This window comes from Equus caballus, chromosome 9, assembly GCF_041296265.1.
Source record: "Equus caballus isolate H_3958 breed thoroughbred chromosome 9, TB-T2T, whole genome shotgun sequence".
NCBI classification, from domain to species: Eukaryota; Metazoa; Chordata; class Mammalia; order Perissodactyla; family Equidae; genus Equus; species Equus caballus.
Window position 1 is genome coordinate 87,995,091 of NC_091692.1, and position 22,201 is coordinate 88,017,291.

Consider the following 22,201-nt stretch of genomic DNA (forward strand, 5'->3'; position numbering starts at 1 on the left):
TTCCTAGTAATTCCTTACAATAGCCCTACATGATTGGGGCCTCTGTCATTTCTCTAATCTTGTTTGCTCTCTCTATCCCAGCCACCCCAGCATCCCTGTTCTTCTCTAAATATACCAGACCTACTCCCACGTTACAGCCTTTGTACTAGCTAGTCCTTCTATCTGGATTATTCTTCCAGATATGTGCATCCCTCATCTCCTGCGTGTCTTCGCTCCAATCCCACCTTCTTGATGAGGTCTACCATGACCAACCTATCCAAAATGGCACTCATCTCCTTCCAATCCCCTATTTCCTTAATACCTCCTATACTTTCTTTCTTCTATCACACTACCACCTGAAATTTTGTAAAATTTACTTATTACATTTATCATTCACTTTGTTTCCCTCTCCTTGGAATATGAGCTCTGAAAGGAAAATAATTCAGTAACTTTTGATCGCTAAGCCCTTAAAACTGTGTCTAGTGCATATGACATACTCAATAAACATCTACTGAATGCAAAGATGAACTCACAGATGCATGAAGGAAAATAAATAGGAATTTGTGGGTAATGGGACTAGCAAGGAGGCAGGGAGGAACCTGTGGAGGAAAATATCCAGTGAGAAACATCTGGGAGCAGAGAAGCCAAAAGACTTTTAAGAGGGGCCGGCCCGGTGGCGCAGCAGGTAAGTTTGCACGTTCCGCTTCTCGGCGGCCTGGGGTTCGCTGGTTCGGATCCCGGGTGCGGACATGGCACTGCTTGGCAGCCATGCTGTGGTAGGCGTCCCACGTATAAACTAGAGGAAGATGGGCACGGATGTTAGCTCAGAGCCAGGCTTCCTCAGCAAAAAGAGGAGAACTGGCAGTAGTTAGCTGAGGGCTAATCTTCCTCCAAAAAAACAAAACAAAACAAAAACAAACAAAAAAAGACTTTTAAGAACAAGGGTACATAAAATTCAATTCTCTATCATTTGTATCACTGCACTATCACCTTCTCTTTAATGGTTTTAAAAAAATGCCCACAAATCCTTTAACATTTCTCCCATTGAGAGGTGGGGTCTATGCTCCCTCTCCTTGAATAACTGCAGGCCTGTGGGTGCTCCACCCAATAGAATTTGGCAGAAGTGAGGCTATGGGACTTCTGAGACTGAATCAGAAAAGACCTTGCAGTTTCTGAATGGTTCTCTCAGGTGCTTATTCTGGAGACTCTCTCTCTTGGAATCTGGCCACTATGCTGTAAGAAGTGCAGACCACATGGAGAGGCCATGTGCGGGAGCCCCAGCTGACGGTCCCAGCTAGGAACAGCCTTTGAGTCACACATGTGAGTGAAGAGACCTCTAGATGACTCAGCCCCCCTCCCACTGTGGATTGGGTCACGCCTAGCTGAGGCTTCGAATGTTAAGGCGTAGAGAAGCCATGTTCACCGTGCACTGTCTTAATCCTCTATCCAAAAAACTCAGTGAGCACAGCAAAATGGTGATTGTTTTATATCACTAAGTTCCAGGTGGTTTGTTACACGGCAATAATAACTGTACAGCCTCCATCCTCCAAAGTCACACAAATGACCTGTGTGACAAGGATATACGTTTGTGGGGATCCGAGTCAGCATGGGCAGAGAGTAAAGAACAACCACGGGGTCTGCTCCATCCACACCTTCTTATTTCCTTCCTTTTGTCCTCCTGCGATCCACCATCCATGATGACTCCGCTGTTACAGACCAGGTCACCACCCAATTGTAAAACAACCAATGACTGCTCATTGCCTTGGAATGCCACAGTGTTGCCAAATGTTGATATCACAACATTTCCTACCCTAACCTCCTAGACACCAGGTAACACACACATAAAATGAGCACACACATACATACACCAGAGTGTGACGTTGTCATCTTCTATCATACTATGTATTGGTTTTTGTGATTTTACTGTCTGTTCTCTCTCTCCCATCACTAAAATGCAAACTCTCCAGGACTTAGATTTGTTCACTATTGTATATCTAGAGCAAAGTATAGAAGCAGCACAGAAGGTACTCAACAAACGTTTTCATGGATGGATGACCAAACAGTGGAAACAATTCACTAAACTTATAATAGTAGAAGTTTGCTATTTCTTAACTACACAATCTTAAGTCAGGACTTAAACCTTCTAATGAATGAGGGATGGATGGATGGATGGATGGATGGATGGATGGATGGGTGGATGGATGGATGGATGGTGGAAGAACTCACTAAACTTGAAATCAGTAGAAGTTTTGCCACTTCCTAACTTCACAGTCTTAACTCAGAACTTTTAAACCTCTGTGGGCCTCAGTATTCTCATCTCAAAAAAAGACACAACAGCATTTTTAAATAAAAAAAAAGTTACAGAAGAGAGAATTAACTCTACCCATACCTTCATGCCCAGTCTCCACCATCATCTCTGTGGAGACGACCGTTCCTCCAGACAGCACCTGACGTTCCGCTAGATTCCCTCTGTCCTTTCTATGGGTCGTTTTTACGAATGATCCCTGAGGTCCAAGCATGTGTTGTGGAGAAAAACAGAATTCAAAGACTGACTGAAAAGAGACGCCTCCCAGAAGACTAATGGAGGCCAGAGGAGAAAGCTAGAAATGTACCAGGTGGCATTAGAAGGACTTTTTGACAAAATAAAGAAAATTCACAGTGAGAAAAAAAATCGAGAAGACAACAAGGAGAGAAAAGTGGTAAATGCAACTCCAACCTTCATGAAATCAGAAAATTAGCATGGAATTGGCAGCTATTTTCAGAGCAAGGAAGGTATATGCCGAGGGCAACTGAAAATGCCATGGACATTAGATCCCCAAGGAAAGGGCGAAAGAGCCACGGGACCATCACTCATTATATCGAGGGCACAAGAGGGGATGACCCTGTGTCAATGATTGTCCTGCATCCCAGCAAAAACTTCTGCACTTACAAGGGGAACAAACGAGGCAGGAAGTCGGAGGCGGGGCCCCGGACGCAGCACAGTGTTGGAGCACAGGGGCCCTAGACCTGCTCATTGATGTCCTAGTTGAAGAGAAACAGTGCCACCCAGTGTTCTGAAGCTGGCACCGGTCAGCTTTTAACATTTTTCACCACTGAAAGAATTTGAGAATCTCTTTCAGCTAAAACATATTTGCGGCTGAAGTATAAACAGTTGATGCCTTGCCAAGTATAAATGAAGCAGTCATTCACTGTATGATTTGAGAGAGGGAGGATGGATTGGGAATGGAAAAAAAAAGGGCAAGAGGGTGTTGAGGGTTCCAATTATGGGTCAGGATACAGCCCTGCAGAGACTGTGAAGAGAGGCAATCAACCCTGAGAGCAGACCTCAAAGGCTTCTAATTTTGCAGAGGGCTGTCATTCAATTGGGTAAGCATAAACAGAGAGTATTTACTAAGATATTGATTGAGTTAAGGCATAGGGGGAACAGGGGGGAGCTATGTAACAATCCCCACAATAGAAGTAAACGTCAAGATCTGTGGGAGGAAAGAAGGGAACAATTAACTCGACCTGCCCCCTAGAATAAGGTGCTGGACACCCAGGCTCCTAATCTCAGCTCTACTATTTCCTCACTGTGGGTCCTAAGACAAGTTTCCTTCAGTCTCTCTGAGCCTCAGTTTCCTCCGTGAAAATGGGGATGGTAATAACGACCACACAACATGGCAAGGATTAAATAGCTTAATGTATTTGAAAGAGCCTAACACCATGCCTGACACCTACGAATATTCACTAAAGGTGATTTCCCATCATAGTAGAGACTTCAGGGAGGATTTCATTGGAAAAATGATTTTTGACCTAGATCCTGAAGAAGTAGGAGTTCCATTTTCTTGGCTGAAGAACTCTTGTCCTCCTTAATTGAAGGAACAGCTCAAGATGGACGTACATGGAGTAGTGAGGACCGAGGCCGCTATCCCTGCTGCCAGTCAGATACCTGACTCATCGTAAGAGGTCAGTGCGTGACAGCTGTCACAGGCAGATCACCCAGACATCACAAAGAATGCACAGGGTACCGGCAGGTGGAGAGAGCAGACTCCCTATTCCCAAACACCTTTTCTGCAGAGCTGCAGCAAGAGAACGGAGCTTCCGGTCTGAGGCTGTGTCCCTGAGGCCGTTTCATAGACTGTGGCCAAAAACTACAGGTCAGGGAGGTCTTTATTACAGACAGCGAGAAAGGATTTCGTGTACCTTATGAGGGCCATCGCTGCTTTTCAACCTCGAATGGATTCAGAAGATTGGGTTTATTCTATCCCAAAGATACTGCTTCTCAGAAACACCTGTGTTTCCTGGCTGGTGGAAAACACACATTTAAATATTTCTCAGCTCTAACACTGGAATTTGCAGATTCTTCCAAGTCCTGATGAACAATCACAGCAACACTTCAGGTGAGAGGAAATAGATATCTGTTGTGAAAATGAGCAGTCTTCTTTCCCTACACACAGCTAAGCAGAGGAAGATGCTTCTGAACAACTTCATGCCTCGCTTACACCGCCACCTAGCGTTCACAAGCAAGTCTTTTCCTGCATGGGAGATATTTTCCCTTGAGGAGTCTTAAAAAATTAATGTTTGTTCACCAATCGAAGAAATAGAGATCAGCACTGTACTAGGCATCTGAATATGCCAAGAGAAGTGAAATTGAAACACTCGACCAAAGAGGCATTTTATTTCCAGTTAGGAGGGCAGGAGAGACTACAGACCAAAGGAATAACATTGCAGATATGTCAAAATTAAATTGAACACAATATGAAAATAATAATTGAGCACCTAGCATGTACCTGTCATTGCTGGGTGCTGGTGATACTGCAGTGCTGAAGAGGATGCAATTTTCCCCTTAAAAGAGCCAACTTCAAAAGGGACAAGCAAAATGCAGAATGGTTAGGGGCCATGGGGTGGAGTAGTGGTTAAGTTCAGTGTTCTGCTCTGGCAGCCTGGCATTCTCAGGTTCAACTCCCAGGGCACCGAGCTAGCACCACTCTTCAAGCCACGCTGTGGCGGCATCCCACATAAAATAGACGAAGATTGGCACAGATGGTAGCTCAGCGACAATCTTCCTCAAGCAAAAAGAGGAAGACTGGCAATAGATGCTAGCTCAGGGCCAATCTTCCTCACCAAAAAATAACAGTAAAAATAAGATAAAATACAGAATGGTTAAACATACCCTCAAGTTACAGAGCGTGAGAAGGGAGCCTAAAGAAGACACACCTTTGACAGTCAGAGAACAGGGTCAGGTCCTTTCCCCCAAGTGGAATCTTCAAAAAGTAGCCAGCTAAAAGTAAAAAGAGGAAAGGGAAGAAGTATTTGGATCTCAGGTTTAACAGATATATTTAGGAGCATCAAGGAAACCCAGGGATCCTTGAAGAGCCGCCTAATTCACTGATGGGGTGGTGCCCCCAGGTGTACTGCTTGCACCACATCCCCCCAGGCCCCAGCTGGGGCTGAGTGGACTAGGAGCTAACACCTTACCCAGCCTGAGCTGGGAACTTAGAACTGAGACTAAATGGTCTCTGACTGGGAACAAAGGTGACACCTAACTTGGGGAGGCGTGGAGAAGCCATAATCTGCCGTGCAGGGAAAGCGGTAGAGAAATATAAGCCGCAGGAGAAAAAAATGTACTTCCATTACTGTTCGCCATGTCTCTGCTACCATCATCTCTTTCCAGGGTTTTAAGAGCCTCCTAATACTGTCCCCGCTTCTGCCTTGACCCTCTCAGTCAGCTTGACACACAGCAGGGAGTGGTTCGACACTTTCACCAGATCCTGTCACTCCTCTCCGCCATCGCGTCATAGCTTTAGATTTCAGAGAAGAAGCCGAAGCATTTAAAATAGTTCAAAAAGCCCACATGACCTCCCTACTCCCCCATCACCATTCTGTCTCTGATCTGATCTCCTACCAACCCCTCTCCCCCTTTCACCCCCACCCCCACCTCCCTGGCCTCCCAGTCTCTGGCTTTGCATGCGCTCTTCCCTCACTCTAGGATCTCTTCCCGCAGACATCCATACAACTGGCCCATTCATCCCCCTTAGAATTTCGCTCAAGTACCGCCTTCTTAGTGAGGCCTTGCCTCATTGCCCAATGAAAAATTGAAACACTCTAGAACATTCCGTACCCCTGTCCCTGCTTTATCCTTCTCCAAATAACTTCTTATCATCTGACATACTATAGATTTTCATTATGTTTATTGCTTATTGTCTGACTTTGACCCCACCACCACCTCCCCCTCTCATTATAATATGGGAATGAGATATAACATTGGTTAGCTAATTAATTAATTAGTGGAATAGGTGTGTGCCATGAAGAGAGCTCTTTCTGAGTCTTCGATGCCCTTGTAGCTCCTAGTTCATCTGCTGATCCTGCCACATGCCTGCCTTGGGGTCTTGGAAATACCTCTGCGTCTTTTTAAGAAATTCTTCTTTTGTTGCTTAAAATAATCTTGGTTAGTTTTTGTTGTACTTGCAAACTAAAAAGTCCTGACTGATTCAGGAGAACAGTCTTTAAACTGGCTCTACCTGGAATAGCTTTTCCCCTGGATATCCTGAAGCCTTGCTCCCTGGCATCACTTTGGTTTCTGCTCGAACATCTGTGTATCACAGAGGTCTTCTCTGACTACCTTATCTAAAATAGCAATCTTCGAGATCTTGTGTTCTCACCATCAAAAAAAGGTAACTATGTGAGATGATGGATATATTAATTAGCTTGAATGTGGTAATCAGGATACCAGCTCAACACAAGGTTGACATAAGGGAAGCCATATTGTAGAAGAGAAACCATATTGTAACTTTGAATGAACTGATTAACTAAGCCAGACATGCTCTGTAGGTTTTATGGCCCCTCCCAGCTGCTATAAGTTGATAACTTTGTTCTTTTGAGTCCCTTAGGAATGTGATGCCCCCTGGGCAGAGAGTCTGTGCCGACAGCCATCATCAATGACAACTGAAAGATCCAGGTATAGAGGATTGCTCTGGTCTCTAATGCATATCCAGTAAAACAAAAGACTATCAAGAACTAAGACCAGGTATCCACCCCCACCCAGCTATTAGATGGATGCCCCCACCTGGAGACCAGATGCCTCCCAACCCGGAGACCAGCCCCCTGTATAACTCACCTGTAGTCTTCGTTCTGTAAGATGGTTCTTTCAGACATTAGTCGGCCATCTTCCCCCTTGCTAGCAAGCTGTAATAAAACCCTTTCTCTCCTGCCACCTTGCCTCTCGACTATTGGCATGTCTTGCAGTGGGCAGATGATCCCCCTTGGGCGGTAACAATCACAGTATACATATAACGAACATCACATTGTACAACCTAAATATATACAATGTTTATTTGTCAATCGTACCTTAATAAAACTGGAAAATATAAAATAAAATGGTACTCTTCTGTCTCCTCATCACACTCTATTCCTACCCATACTTTACTTCTCTGGCATGCATGGCTAGTCTGATAATATATTTATTTGTTTATCACTGCCCCCACTGGAATGTAAACTCCAGAACAGGGACCTAGGGTTTTGGATCCTCAGTGTTTAGAATAGTCTAGCACATATTGACACTCAGTAAATGTGTGTTCATCCCCACATAACTTCCAAGTGCTAATCCCTGTTCCAGGTACCATGGAGATATGTGCCTTCCAGGAACCTACATTCTAATGGGAGATTTTTTGATAACTATCAAATGAATGAACTCAGAGAAGAGAAATGGATGGAGGCCATGTTGAAGGGTTGCCAGACCTGAAGGTGGAGACAAGAACTGAAATCAGAGACCACCTCAGAGAGCCTGGTGAATTGTAGAAGGCTTTGGTTGGTTTCTTCCCCAGCATCCACTTCCTATGCCTACCAACAGGATGCAGGTTTTCCATTGAACTACCCTTCCTCCATTTTCAGTAGCATAGTTTGGGCAAGATTGACATCACCTTCAGCTGCAGGGAGCATGTCTCAAGAGACCTAAGCAGTCAGCATGTGACCCCTTGGCCACCAAGATTGGTTTTCAGAACAGCATGTGAGTCAGTTCAAACCAATAAGACAGGAAAATATATTTGTTGGAGTTTCTGGGTAAGAAGTGTCTCTCTTTTCCAAAGGAGCTAAAAGAAAAGGCATTCCTCTTCCTGTGGACAGTGCGGTTGAGGCTGTGTGCTCCAGAACTGTTGGAGCTAATATTGCTTCCGTAAGCTAAACAGTTAACAATACCAGGTGACATGTGGAGGACCAATCAACATATAGAGAATGGCAGAGTCCAGAAAATTGCCATGATGACATCATGAACCTCTGGATCAAACTGTACCTGAAGCACAATTCTCACCTTTTCTGTCTTATGAGCCTATAAATTCCAGTTATGGATTAAACCAGTTCCATATTTGCCGAGCTATAAAAGTAATACACGCTTGTTGAAACATGAGAAATAGTAGAACGATGTATAAGGCGAAGCTAGTCAGCTTCTTCTATATTCCTTCCTATCCCATCTTCTGAAATATCCAATTTGAACAGATGAATGTTGTTATGGGTTGAATTGTGTCCCCCCCAAAATTCATATGTTGCAGTCCTAACCCCAAGTACCTCAGAATGTGCTGTATTTGGAAACAGAATCTTAAAAGAGGTAATTAAGTTAAAACGAGGTTATACGGGTGGGCCCTAATCCAATAAAACCAATGTCCTTATAAGAAGAGGAGATTAGGACACAGAAACACGCAGAGGGAAGACCATGTAAAGATATAGGGAGGAAACAAGCACCTACAAGCCAAGAAGAGAGGCCTCAGGAGAAACCAACCCTTCCAAGGTTACCAAGCTCTAAGGGACTGGTGACCCACAAGTGGGTCCTTTTGCCCAGAGCCGCCTGCGCCATCTGCTTCAAAACAGCAGAGCAGAAACGTTATCCATTGAGCAATGAATGGATTGGAGGCAGAGCTCGTGTTCTAAAACAGCTACTCCCCGAAGGGAAAGTGAGCAGGGTTCTTATGGGATGTGAAGGGGGAGGGGTCTCTGAATCATCGCTCGGGGCAGGGGCATTTGGGGCATGCACAGATCTTCCCTTCTTGCACACGGCACCTTTTGCACACATTTCCTTTTGGGCACGGCACCCCATTGCCATCTTGGACCTTTCTAGTTTGGACTGGTTCTGCCCCTTGGCCACCTGGTGTTGTTCTGCCTTGGTTCCTATAAGCAAGCACAGCTTAAAAGCAAAGCATTAGACATGGAAAATGTTTTACGGACTGCCGGGGGTGACACCAACACCTTGATCTTGAACTTCTAGCCTCCAGAATTGTGAGAAAACAGATTTCTGTTGTTTAAGGCCCCAGTCTATGTACATGGTTGTGTTGGCTCTAGTAAACTAGTAGACATTTGTATCTTTCCATCCTTTTCTCCTCGCTCTCTTACACACCTACAACATATCCACACATAGTCGTGAGTTCTATGTTCATTTTCATCAAAAGAGTCATACTAATTCATTATTCTGCAGCCTACTTTTGTCACAGAAAGCATGGATATTGCTAAAAGCCACTTGAGACCAATCTATTTATATCTGTTTTCTAGTTTTTTGATGAATTTTATATAAATGAAATCATATATAAACTGGGGATTTGAGAGGCTTTTTATTTGATTGGTTGGTTTTGTTGGTGCTGTTTTTTGTTTGTTTGTTTGTTTGTTTCACTTTTCTCGGGGTCTTGTCTCACTTTCTCTTCCCTCAAACCCAAGATAAACGAAATTAACAACTCAAATGTGTCCACGCATTATACTTTTCTCTGGTCATATAATCTTCTTATTGCCTAAATTTCCTCATCCTAACCCAGCTGCATAACCCTAAGGAGCTGATGGCTCCAGCACAAAGACGTGGCTCCATCCCAGTCCAGTGGTTTACCTTAAATGGTTCGCAATGGATCGCACCATGCCCATGGGCTCAGGGGTTGAAATGAGACCCTCAGATGTAGACATTGCCCAAAGCGAGGAGCAGAAACCAGATGGTCTTTGGGATGACTGTTTTTGTAAACGCACATGAGACACCTACTGAATGCTCTCAAGATTGGTTGGAAAAGTGAAATTGTGCATTGGCTGCTGGACTCCCTGTAATAGTTGGTGAGTTCTACTAAAACTGTCTTGTTCTCCCTAATTTTACTCCCTCTGCCCTAAAATAGCATTTAGATGATAATAAAGGAGGTAGGCAACCAGAATAGCCATCTTTAGAAACAAGTCAGGTGCATTGATAGCAATCAGTTGACATCACTTTTCGTGCAAACATGATTTATCTCTGTTAACAGCAAAATTACAGACCCCAATTTTTGTGCCCTTAGAAATCAGTACAATATAAGAATCTGACAAGCACTTCCCTCTTATCTTCCCTTTAAAGAATCGAGTTACTGAACCACCTCTATTTTGCTTTGCTCAAGGTGACCCGTCTTCAGCAGAGCAAAGGCAAAATGGATCAGACACCACATCCAACCAAGCACTGTGGAGAATACAGAGGAATTCCACACAGCTTGGCCCCTAGACATGTGCCGTTCAAAAGCAGCTCTGTGGCCACTGAGCTCATACTGTTTTATGCCACACATCAGCATATCATCAGCCTGTCTGTGCCCTACCAAGGGTTTTATTTTATCCAGAAATTCTGATTTCATGTCTTTCTTTGGCTGTTACACATATGCTCATTTGGGCTCAAACATGCTAGAAATATCACTTATTTAAGGAGTGGAGTGTGTTACAAACAGATGGGAAAAACACAAACTGTTCAAAAGAGATTATGAGCAAAGGATATGCCCAGGTCATGCACGTGAAGTATAGCAGATTTTAAGAGTTAATGTTAAGCCTTTCAAGTAAGCAAGAAATGGAAATCAAAACCATAATTAAATATTTTTGGTCAATAAAACAGCAAAATAAAAGATAATATAGTGTTGGTGAAGATGTAGGGAAACTCGATTGTCATACACTGTTGACAGAAGTACAGGTCAATGCAAGCTTTCCTAAAAGCAATTTGACAATTAATAAGCAAATAACTTAAAACTGTGACTACTTTTGACCCACAACTCTATCTTTGTGAATACAAATTATGATACACAATTATTTTATAGTCTTAGAAAGCTGTTCACAAAACATGAGGTTTTAAAAAGTATGAATAGGAGAACCTTATTACCTTAGAGAAAAATATCTGTGTGTGTGTATGCATGCCCATGTGTACACATGCCTAAAGGAAATTCTGGAAGAACATATGTAAATTTTAACAATGGTTGTTTCTAGGCTATAGGGTTATGGATGATTTTCATGTTCTTTTTTGTTGTTGTTTGTATTTTTTCTCTAAGAAGTATGTTTTACTTTTATTGTTTAAATTAAAAAGGCTAAAGTTGCAAAAGAGAAATGAAAGTATCATTGTGTTCAACAATAGACATTCATACAAAGGGGAAACAAATAGACTCTTAACAATGGTTCTCCGATATGCCTTACTATATTTCCAAATTTTCTACAAGTGTCCATAACTAGGAACCATGGGAGCCATACCAGGTACAAATATGGCAGAGCCCTCATGGGGATTCTCCTATGTCCATAATAGTCTCTCCTTAATTTTTCCTCATCTCCCGGCTCACCACCCTTTCCTTTCCAGTCCACACTCCGCATAACTGTGACCACACAGGATTTTAGCCTCTCTGAGTCCTGCCTTTGTACTCTATCTTATCTATCTGACCTTAACATTGTCCCTACAGCTTACCCCTTTTCCAATCGCCAGCACTTGACTCTGATCCAAAACATTGGTTGACTGCATAAAAGCAATACATACATTTATAAAAAGATTTTAATATAAAACAGTGACCATTAATTGAGTACCTACTAGATACCTGGTATTGTGATAAAGCAGGTCAGCTCATGTCACTCTTGCATTCAAACTTCTACATCAATCTCTGATCTCACTCATAATTAACATGCATTACCACAATGGCCAATAGGCCCTACTCCATCTGGTCCTTGGTCATGCTGTGACGTGGTCTCCTCCTGCACCTCGTCTTGCTCACTCCACTCCAGCCACATGGCCTCGCTGCCACTCCAGAGTATGCAAGGTTGCTCCTGCCTTGAGGACTTTCCGCTGATATTTCCTGAGCCCGGGAGCTCTTTTTCCCTCAAACCTTCACTCGGCTCACACCGTCCCACCCTTCAAGTCTTTGATTAAATACTCCCGTGTGAGTGAGGCTTCCTTCATCCCACAAATTAAAATTGAAACCCCTTTCACCCCAGGACCCCCGTATCCCTTTCCTACTTTCTCTCCACAGCACTTCCCATCATGTAACTTACTCTACGTTTTGCTCATTCATTTATGGTATCTTCTCCCTAGAATGTAAGATCCCTGAGAACAGAAATTTGTTTTCCCTGCTTATCCTCAGCCCTTTGAATAGTGCCTGCGCCATACCAGGTTCTAAATAAATATATGAGAAATGAAGGGACGTGCTGGATGGTTCACAGACAGTATTGTTAATCTTCACAACATTTGAGGGGAGGGGGGCAGGCACTCAGTACCCAACAAGGAAGCAGTGAAACTGGGTTACAAAACCACAATTACCAGGCTTCAGAGCCAATCTTTCCAGTACAGCCACCTCACAGATGCCCTCACGGAGCATATTTTTGATACAAAAAGTTGGAGGGATTCAGATCATTCCAGTGCCTATTGTACCTTTTAAAATGCTGCTAGACCCCTTGGTAACCATATTCCAGACTTAAGAGCCTTAAATAAGTAAGATAATGGGCTAAAGACCTACTCCACTTGTAGACCGCTAACTCACCTTGCCAGAGTCCCAGGACTCCCCCTCCAAATGTTGGGGCCATGCCATGCCCTTGGCCCAGATAAGGCACTTGGCTTTGGAGTTAGATATACCTGGATGCTGGTCCCACATCTGTCACTCACCATCTGTGTGTGAAGCTATTTGTCACTTCTCTGACCCTTAAGGTCTTTATCTGCAAAAGGAGGTTCATATTCCCTACTTCAAGGGGTTTTTGCAAGGATTAACTGAAAGAATGCACATAAAGTGCCTAATATAGTGCCTGATACTTAGTAGTAAATGTACAATAGTAAATGCAATGGGGACAGACAGGAGCAGAAGGGGATTTCTTGGACCTCTGGTCAAGGGGCTAGTGTCTCCAGTCCCCTGGTGAGTGAAGAATGTGATGAAGATGGCATTTTCATGCAAGTGGCCAGTGGCCATTTCTGGTGCTTCCTTTTATGCCTTTGTGGCAGAATATGGATAAATTATAGTCATTTGCATCTTGCCAAAAAAACTGGATTGCACAAATTTGGTACTTTTTCCACCCTTCGCTTTGATCTCATGCTAAGGTAATTTCATTATTACAAAGTGTGGGTGTGTGTGTGCGCACGCACGTGTGTGCACACACGCATGCTTATTCTTTTACTATGTGCAGGTTCTTTATATACATTGCCTCACTGAAGTGGATAGTGAAATCTTCATTTTACAAACAAGGATACAATGTTACAAGGTCAAGGAGATGCTCTTTTTCTTTTACTTTTCTTTTCTTTTTTTTTTTTTTGGCTATAGCTTATCAGTATCTGAAATTGTCTTATTCATTTATATGCTTATTATCTTTCTCATCCACTAGACTATGAGCTCCTTGAGGGCAGAGATCACATCTGTTTTTCTTTACTCCTGCATCTCTGGTCCCTAGATCAGTGTCTAGAACATAATTGGTGTTCAGTAAACACTTGTCCAAAGAGAAATGTAAAAGGCGAATACACTTTTCTGAAAAGATTTGACCAGCCTGAAGCAGAAGGAGCCATCCAAGAGGCCCACGTCATATGCTTTTCTGAAAAGTTACCAGGTTACTGGACATCTATTAAAATCCTGAACATATGTTTTTCTGGAAAATTTCTTGACTACTGGGAATAAATTAAAGTCTTAACTTTTATTGTAAGGAATTGCCAGCACTTCTGGGAGATGTGGACACCTTCTTCCCACCAATTTCATCCCCATCACCAACTTTATCCCCAAAGAACAGAAAGAAACATCTAAAAAGCATCCCTGAATGCCAAAATACTCAACAAATTCTCTTTACTCTTTTACTAAACTTTTAGAGATTTCCATCATTAATCATGGTCAAATTTCATTTTTGTTGTTTATCGTGCAGTAATATTGTTGGAAAATCTACAAATATGTAGACAGTCTAAAAATATCTTTGTACATAGTTTGGAGAGAAATCTTCAAGAGTGTCCTTTGAGATACTCTTCAGAGTAAAAACGCTGTGGGACTGTATTCTCATTATTGCAGTTTTGTTCCTGGTTCTTGTTCACAAGAAGGTGAGAACACATTGATGACAAAGATGCCCTTAGGCTTTTGTACTTCTGCAAAGATGCGCCCAGTGAGTTCAATGGCTCTTAGTGAATCATTATGACATTTTGTTGTTTAACTTCCTGCAGCACACTAGGGCAATAAAGGATTTTCAACATCTTTTTAATACTCTGGCCATCTCTCACAAACATATACAAACTGCCCTTTAAAGAATACAGAAAAAAATAGCTCTAATATGTGCAAAAATTTTTAAGAAGAAAAACATAGTAAACAGCAGGGGGAGATAAACATTGGTAGAGGCTCCCTTTATTGCCTATAAAGTTTTAGTCAGACCCAATTTTGTTGAGCCTGGAATGGAAAGAGAATAATGAGCCTCTATTTTTTGGAGTTTATGATAATCAGAGATTCTGACAAAACTGATTTACGCACGGCGCAAAAAAGACATGGCCTCAGGTGGCAGGATTGAAGTGCATCCTGTCCCAATCTCTGAAAGAGTTTAGTGCTTGACTAAGACACTGAGTCTCTGCATTTGAGAGCTCACGATTGTCCAGTCTGTAGGGATCAGACACAGATTTCCTGGGGGTTTTTTTTCCCCATCTTCTTTGGTGTTTCCAAACAAAAAAAAATACCTGCTCATTGATACAGTGGGAAAGAATCTCAGAGAACATGCAGTCCACAGCCTTCTTTCAACTAAGGGTGATACTGAGGCAAAGAAAGATTTTCTAAAGTTCAACAAATGAGGTGGACCCACAAGACGGCAAGGAGCTTTTTTTCACTTTTAGTCATTAAAGCAATAGAATAAATTAGCAAATCATAAAAAACAATTTTTAAAAATCAAATTCTAACCATCCTACCCAGTGGACTAGTTTCACCCATGCATGCATAAAGATCTTCACAATTGCCATGAGAATGATGGTTATTTTCAATAGATTGATCTAACTAAGAGATTGCACATGGGGGAAGAGCAAGATAGAGGTTGCAGACTTCCAGGAATCTAACTTGGGTCATCTGACATAGGTAAACACCTTATGAGTGCCAACATCCCAAGAAAGAAGACGAAATCTCATTTTTACAGCCCCCTTTTCAGCTGGACTCAGCCATGTGATCTGTGCCCCACCAATTAGATACACGAGTACAAGATGTCTATTCAAAAGTGAGCAATGGGAGGAGGCCAACAACACATAGATTTATTTTTCCAGAGAGATTTGGGAGTGAGGTAATAACAGTTTGACAAATAAATGGCAAGCTATAGGACATTGGAGTATATGAGGAAGCCATTTGGTGTAAGCCTAATTTGGCATAACCTTGCCTTTTTTTTTTCTCCAAAAGGGCCTAACGTGGCTGTTGAGCATGCATTGTATATCTGCTTTAAGCATTTGCTATGTCCCAAAGACAAGAACAAATGACCTTAAGATAAAGATGCATCTTTCCCCACATTGGCATTTCCTTAAAGATAAGCATCTCTCCCTGGGTTGGAATTGACTGCTGTGCTCACCTGTGACCACCCAGTTGGAGATAACAGACCTGCTACCCTGCTGTGTCCATCAAGACAGCAGACCTGCTACCTACCGTGTGAATAGTACACTGTGTGAATAGACGTGCTGTGCTGGCTAGGCAATCTCGTAACTGTTGTAAAAGGGACATTCCTATCATGTGTGATGTATGCTCTTTGTTCCAAGAGGGTAACCACTCTGTACACCTCACTTCTTTGATGCCCTTTCTTCCTTGGGGAAGGAGGGCCCCAGGCTAAGCTAGTCTTCGGATCTGGCTCATAATAAACTCACTCCAATTTTCATTTATAGATTGGTTATAGATTATTTTCATCGACAAGTTCAGGCATACAGAGGCTAGCATCCTGTATCTGTGCCCAGGCGTGACAAAAGTGGGTTCTGCCATGTGAGCCTTGCATTGTGGTTTGGATGTTGCTCCTGAATATATAGTATGCAGGCCTGATTCGTTTGCTTTCCTGGCAGTCTCTATGTCCCCTGTTATTTTAACGTATTTTTCTGTTCAAGCCAGCTAGGGCGGTAAGGTAGCTGGTCTCCAAAGATGACTCCCCTGTGACCCTCTCCTTCTGGTCTTGTCCCTCCCCTTGAGTCTGGGCTAGCCCTCTGACTCGCTCACAACAGAATGTGATGTAGCGACGACGCTGTGACTTCCAGGGCTAAGTCACAGCCATTTTTGCAGCTTCTGCATGCACCCCTTGGAATGTTTGCTCTTGAGAAGCTTTGTTTGGAACCCAGCTGCCATGCTGGGAGAAGCTTAAGCCACTTGGAGAGGCGATGTAGTGAAGGACAAATCAAATTAAAAAGAAAGGGCTTAATTTTCTCTGTTGAAAACAAGAGAAGAGATTTCTCTCCTCTTCTTTTTCTCGTAGCATTTATTTTAGAAAATTGGTAATTATAAGTACGTGATCTTCTCTTGGAAATGTATATAAACTCTTTTGAAAGCTAGATACCTCTTTTGTCAGCTTTATGACACAGGAATGTCTTTCTCAAGGGCCTAGGACCATTTCTTTGAAATGTAAACATCAAGAGAGATAGCACCCCTCTCTCTTTCTCTCTCTCTCTCTCTTTCTCTCTGCTTCTGTGAGAGGGTAAGACATTAACTTGAGTGGGCATCTTGCTCCAAGCTGTAAAACAATCTCCCAGCAGAAAGACATCAGATGTTTGTTATTCTTCTGGAAAAGGCCGTTTAGCTAATACAAATGGCGACCCCAATTACCAGGTAAAGTTAGGACGAACTATGTGTGATAAACGGTGCCATCAAGTCCTCTTACCTGAGTCTAGTTATTATTTATCTTGGGAAGATGTATGTAAGAGACAGTATCTGCTTGGTTATATAAATGGAGGAGATTTCTTTCTATCTTTGCAATCTCTTAGCAGATTGCCTCTCATGTGCATCACATTCCACTTTAATGTCCATTCAATGTAAAACTGTTTTCTCTCTCTACTATGTTTGTGAAGAGGTTTTCTGACTTAGGAGAAGATTTTGTTTTTAATTCTGTTTCCCAAGAGTAGGCGTTCAGGTTGTTAGCCCCAGCTGACGTCCCAGATGACTGCCAGCACTAACTGCCAGCCGTGGGAGTGAGCCCTCCTGGACACCAGCTCAGTGAGCCCTCAGGTGACTGCAGCACTGGCCGACATCTGACCACACCTACATGAGAGACTCCATGGCAAAGCCTCCTGGCTGAGTCCCATCAGTCATAGAACCATGAGAGATAAAAATGAATTGTTGTTTTAAGCCACTAAGTTTTGGGGTAATTTATTACACAACAAAAGTCAACAGAAGTTGACTTTTGGAGCTGGCCCTGTGGCCCAGTGGTTAAAGTCCCACATGCTCTCCTTCACCAGCCAGGGTTCGCGGGTTCAGATTCCGGGTGCAGACCTACTCCACTCATCAGCCATGCTGTGGAGGCATCTCACATACAAAGTAGAGGAAGATTGGCACAGACATTAGCTCAGGGCTAATCTTCCTCAAGTGAAAAAGAGAGGAAGATTGGCAATAGATGTTAGTTCAGGGCGAGTCTTCCTCAGCAAAAAAAAAAAAGGAGACTTTTGTTCTTGCAACTAAGAACTCTAACTGATACACAGAAACTCTTCTCTCCTTCTATGTGGTGAGTATCTTGGGAGATGGGGGTCCATTCCATTTCTGAACCCCCCTCTTGAAACTGGTGTCATGTTCTGCACAGCAGAGTTGCTAATACATCTTCTTGCTTAAATTGCTTTTTGGACAGATTGAGATTTAAACAAATAAAAACAAATCGGATGCAATACATGTCAGTCGGACTGAATTGAATATTTGTAGCTAACAACTGCTTCTAAAATGCGTTTGCTTCTGTTTGTTTACACACTCCACAGACAATTTCCCTACAATTTAGAGCCAATACACATGAGATTGTTTGGGGAGTACCAAGATTGTTTCATTTTTCCAAACCTATCTCTAAGTTCTGCTCTTGGTTCATTGGGCATTTCCCTCTTATGTTCACTTCTGATAACACCATTTGAAGTTCTGTGCCTACTTTTTCCCCATTTTAATGGTGTGATTAAAAGTTCTCTATTTGTTGACCATAGGGAAGTCTTTCACAAGCATCCACAGAACATCAACAAAACTGAAACCAAATGATTCGGCACAAAAAAATGCTGCCTGCAGGGACCCACTGTTCCATCTCTCTGGAGCATCACCCTGTGCGTGTAACAATCATTGGATTACGTTTCTGCAGACGCATGCTGTCTCTCGGGATTTGACTTTCCTGTACTCCTGACAGATTACTGACTCGCAGGTTTCAAGATAAAAGCAATTAACACACTGTCTTCATGCTTTTCCACAATTGGTAAATGCATTTTAGTTGCAATTCAAATTGAACTTGGGGAACTTAAAGCTGCTTTTCTTACTTGATCTGGATCCTTCCTGACAGTGATCAGTCCTCGACAGAGCAGCTCAGGAAATATGGGCTTGCAGCATCAATTTCCAGTTCTTTCCCCCATCCATTTTTAAAAGCCTCACATGGCTGAAGTTGGCAGACCATCCATTTACAGAGACAGGATTGTCCTAAAGGAGATGTAGTGAGTGGAAACCAGACTACAAAGTCTGTTCTAGGCAACCCCTTCTTGTCTGGTGTGCTGAAATCTCTGACTGACCTCTGTTTTCCAGGGAGCCTGAGACAAAGACCTGGTAAGAGGGAGTAAAAAGTACCTGAGCCATTTGGAAAAGTATAGTGAGAGACGGAGGGCAGGGAGAATTCATTCACGGTCTCAGAAACTTCATCTCTAAAAAGACAAAATGACAGTGTGTACCTCCCGGGGATGCTGGGAAGCCTGAAAGTGCTAAGAATGTAGGTAATACTGTAAGTATTGTGTCTGGCTCCTTGCAAAGTGCAAATCCATGTCACCTTTGATTATTGTCATTTCCAGGTCAATACTGGAAGCAATGCATCCTGTTGGGGCACTATGCTTTAAGAGGGACATTGCAAAACATAGGACTGCAAGAGGAAACGGAAGAGGAGAAGGACGAGGAGGAAATAGAAGCAGCGGAGAAGGAAAAGGAGAAGATGGAGGAGGGGGAGGAAGATGACCAGAATGATGAAGGCCCTTGAAATAACATCAAATGAGAATTCGTCAGGAAATGAGATGTGCCTAACTGAAAGGCATCGCAGTTAGGGAAACAGAACTTGTTCATTCAACAATCACATATTTAATGCTTAACTTGTGCCCAGGATATACAAACATGGTCTCTGCCATCATGGAACTTACAGTATAGCAGGGATTACAGCCGATTTAAAAGGTCCCCACTGAACAGTGTGTAATGGTACTGTGACATTGGAAGTACGGGTAGCTATGGCAGAACAGAGCCGGGTCAGGAAAATAGCTTTTGGTGGGTAAGGGGGAGGTAGGGGTGGTCTGGAAAGACTTCCACTTATCACATACTAGAACTAGGATGCTGGAGAAATCACTCAACCACTGTTGAGTCTCAGATGCTCATCTGTCAAATGGGAGTCATAACAGTACCCACCTCATGGGGTTACTGTGAAGAACAAATATGAGTATCCGTGTAAGGTACTTTACCAGGACTTCCTTTGGTCTAGCAAGGGACTCACCTGGTGGCCTGTGGGGCAAATTAACATCACTACACATTTAGGCAGTGATTCAAAAGGAAATGACGTGGCCATATGTAAAATCTGGGAAATTTCACAGGAAATGTGTATTTCCAGCTTCTCGTGAAAAATAGGAAAATCTGGCGACTTTGCTCTCCCAGTTCCATATGGCAGCAGTTGGCTAGAACTGAGTAACAGCTGCCCTTCTGGGCACAGTGTCTGCCCTTCAGTTGGCCACAGCCCCAACTGCCCTCTTTCTCTCACATGTGTCACCTGTCTGGCCCTGCAGCCTTCTGAGCTGACCACTCTTGCACTACTGGATACAATTCAACTTTCTTACCTCCACTTAGCCCTCTTCATCTCAGCAAGCCCGAAACTTACGATTCCCCCATGATCCCCGTGCTTCCGTGTTCTTTTTCCTGCTATGCCTGCAGCTTGGAAAAGGAAGAATAAATTAACTCTTGCTGAGGTGGACTTGAATTATGTTTTCAAGTGCAGAAGGATTTTCCTGGACAAAGCCATAGTATAAGTGGCACGTCATCCTCTGGGTGGTTTTAGCTTATTCACTCAAAAGAAAAAAAATGGGCTTACTGTGATTAATGGGGGAACATTCTGCGTCCCCAAGGGAGCTCCATCACAGTAACGCACCTGGCTTCCTCCCAACCTTCACTCACTCTTCCTAATGGAACAGAGCCTTTGGGTGAGTTTGGAAGAAAGAATTGGAAATGCACAGCTATGTCCTTTTGTCTATCCTTTTCTCCTACGTGCTAGTTTGTCTACAGAACGTGTATATTTTGCTCTGTTTCTGTCATGTGGTGAAAGGAACCTGCCCCAGCAAGGGAGAGTTGCAGGCTCAGCTCCAACTGTGTCGAGATGGGTAAGGCTGGGTGGTAAGTTATTTGCACAAATGGCCGCAATTATTCCTCACTCTGAATCCAGCCCTGTCAAATAGTCCACATAGCTTCTGTGGGCAGAGAAGCTGGGGGGTAAGGAAGAGTAGACCTGGAGGGCAAGAGGGGAATCAAAAAGTATCTGGATATCACCTTTTAGTTCTAACTTTTATTTCTCTGCCTTTTTTTTTTTTTTGGCGAGGAAGATTATCACTGAGTTAATATCTGTTGCCAATCTTCCTCTTTTTGCTTGAGGAAGATTGTTGCTGAGCTAACATCTATGCCAATCTTCCTCTGTTTTATGTGGGATGCTGACACAGCATGGCTTGATGAGCAGTGCTAGGTCCACACCCAGGATCCGAACCTGCGAACCCCAGGCCACTAAATTGGGGTGCGTGAACTTAACCGCTATGCCACTGGCCAGCCCTTGCTTTGCATTTTTAAGTTCCTCATTCCGTAGAGGACAATCTTCAGTCTTTGCCCATCCAGTGTTTGGCCTCTCCACATAGGAGGCAGAATTGCCCTCCCACTCTGAGATCTGAAAGGCCAGAACTGTGCTTTCCCCCGTCCCCTGCAGCAAGAGGACCCTCCCCACTCCAGAGATGCCACTTCTGGAGATTCACTGCAGAACCTGAAAAATAAAAGTTTCCCTGATCACGAAGTTTCTACCAGCAGATCTATGGAATTTCTAATGCCTTATTCATCACCAGAGTATTACATTCCACATTGCTTCTGAACAAGAACCTCATTTTACAGTGAAAGAAGAAAAACAGAGCTTTAAGCCCATGAGATTCACTAATCTTGTTGTATACCCCATCACCCAAGGGCTTTTGGCCTTCTAGAACAGCGGGAAGGCTTCTTGAAAACCCCCTTATGATGCTAGTTGGACTGCCTCGCAAGGCTGAATTACAGTTATGCATATAAAATGTAGTATATACTCTGACTCGGATAAGAATGTGTAGGCTGTTTCTTTGATAGCCAGAATACGTTGCATTCCATTCCCACAACTCTGGACTTTTATGGCTTAGAAATTTAGCATCAAAAGGGAGAATGTTTCCTTTAGGATATATAGCATCATTTTCTTTGAATGAGGAGCTGAGCCCGCACCTGCCTATTCAGGTCCCTCCATTACAGGGGAAAATGAGAGTTAAGATGTTCGTTGGGATGATGAATTCTGAGCAGCTCGGAGAGGCTGGATTTCAATGGGGGCGTGGAAGGCTATGTCCAGACTCCAGAAGATCTCCTATGATGCCCCTTAGTATTATTCCCTCATCTAATGGTAAAAGGACTCCTACTTCTCAGGAATGAAAATGTGGGTCACTCCACTAGGTAGAGGGCCTCAAACAGCTGAGGAGCTGGCTGAAGTCAAAGGCAACAGCAAATGGGTAGTACAGAAGTCATAGATTCAAAAATACCAACCGTGGCTTTATGAACAATCGCGGTAATTAGTACCCAGCATCTACTGGCTCTTTCTTTCTGGTTGTCTT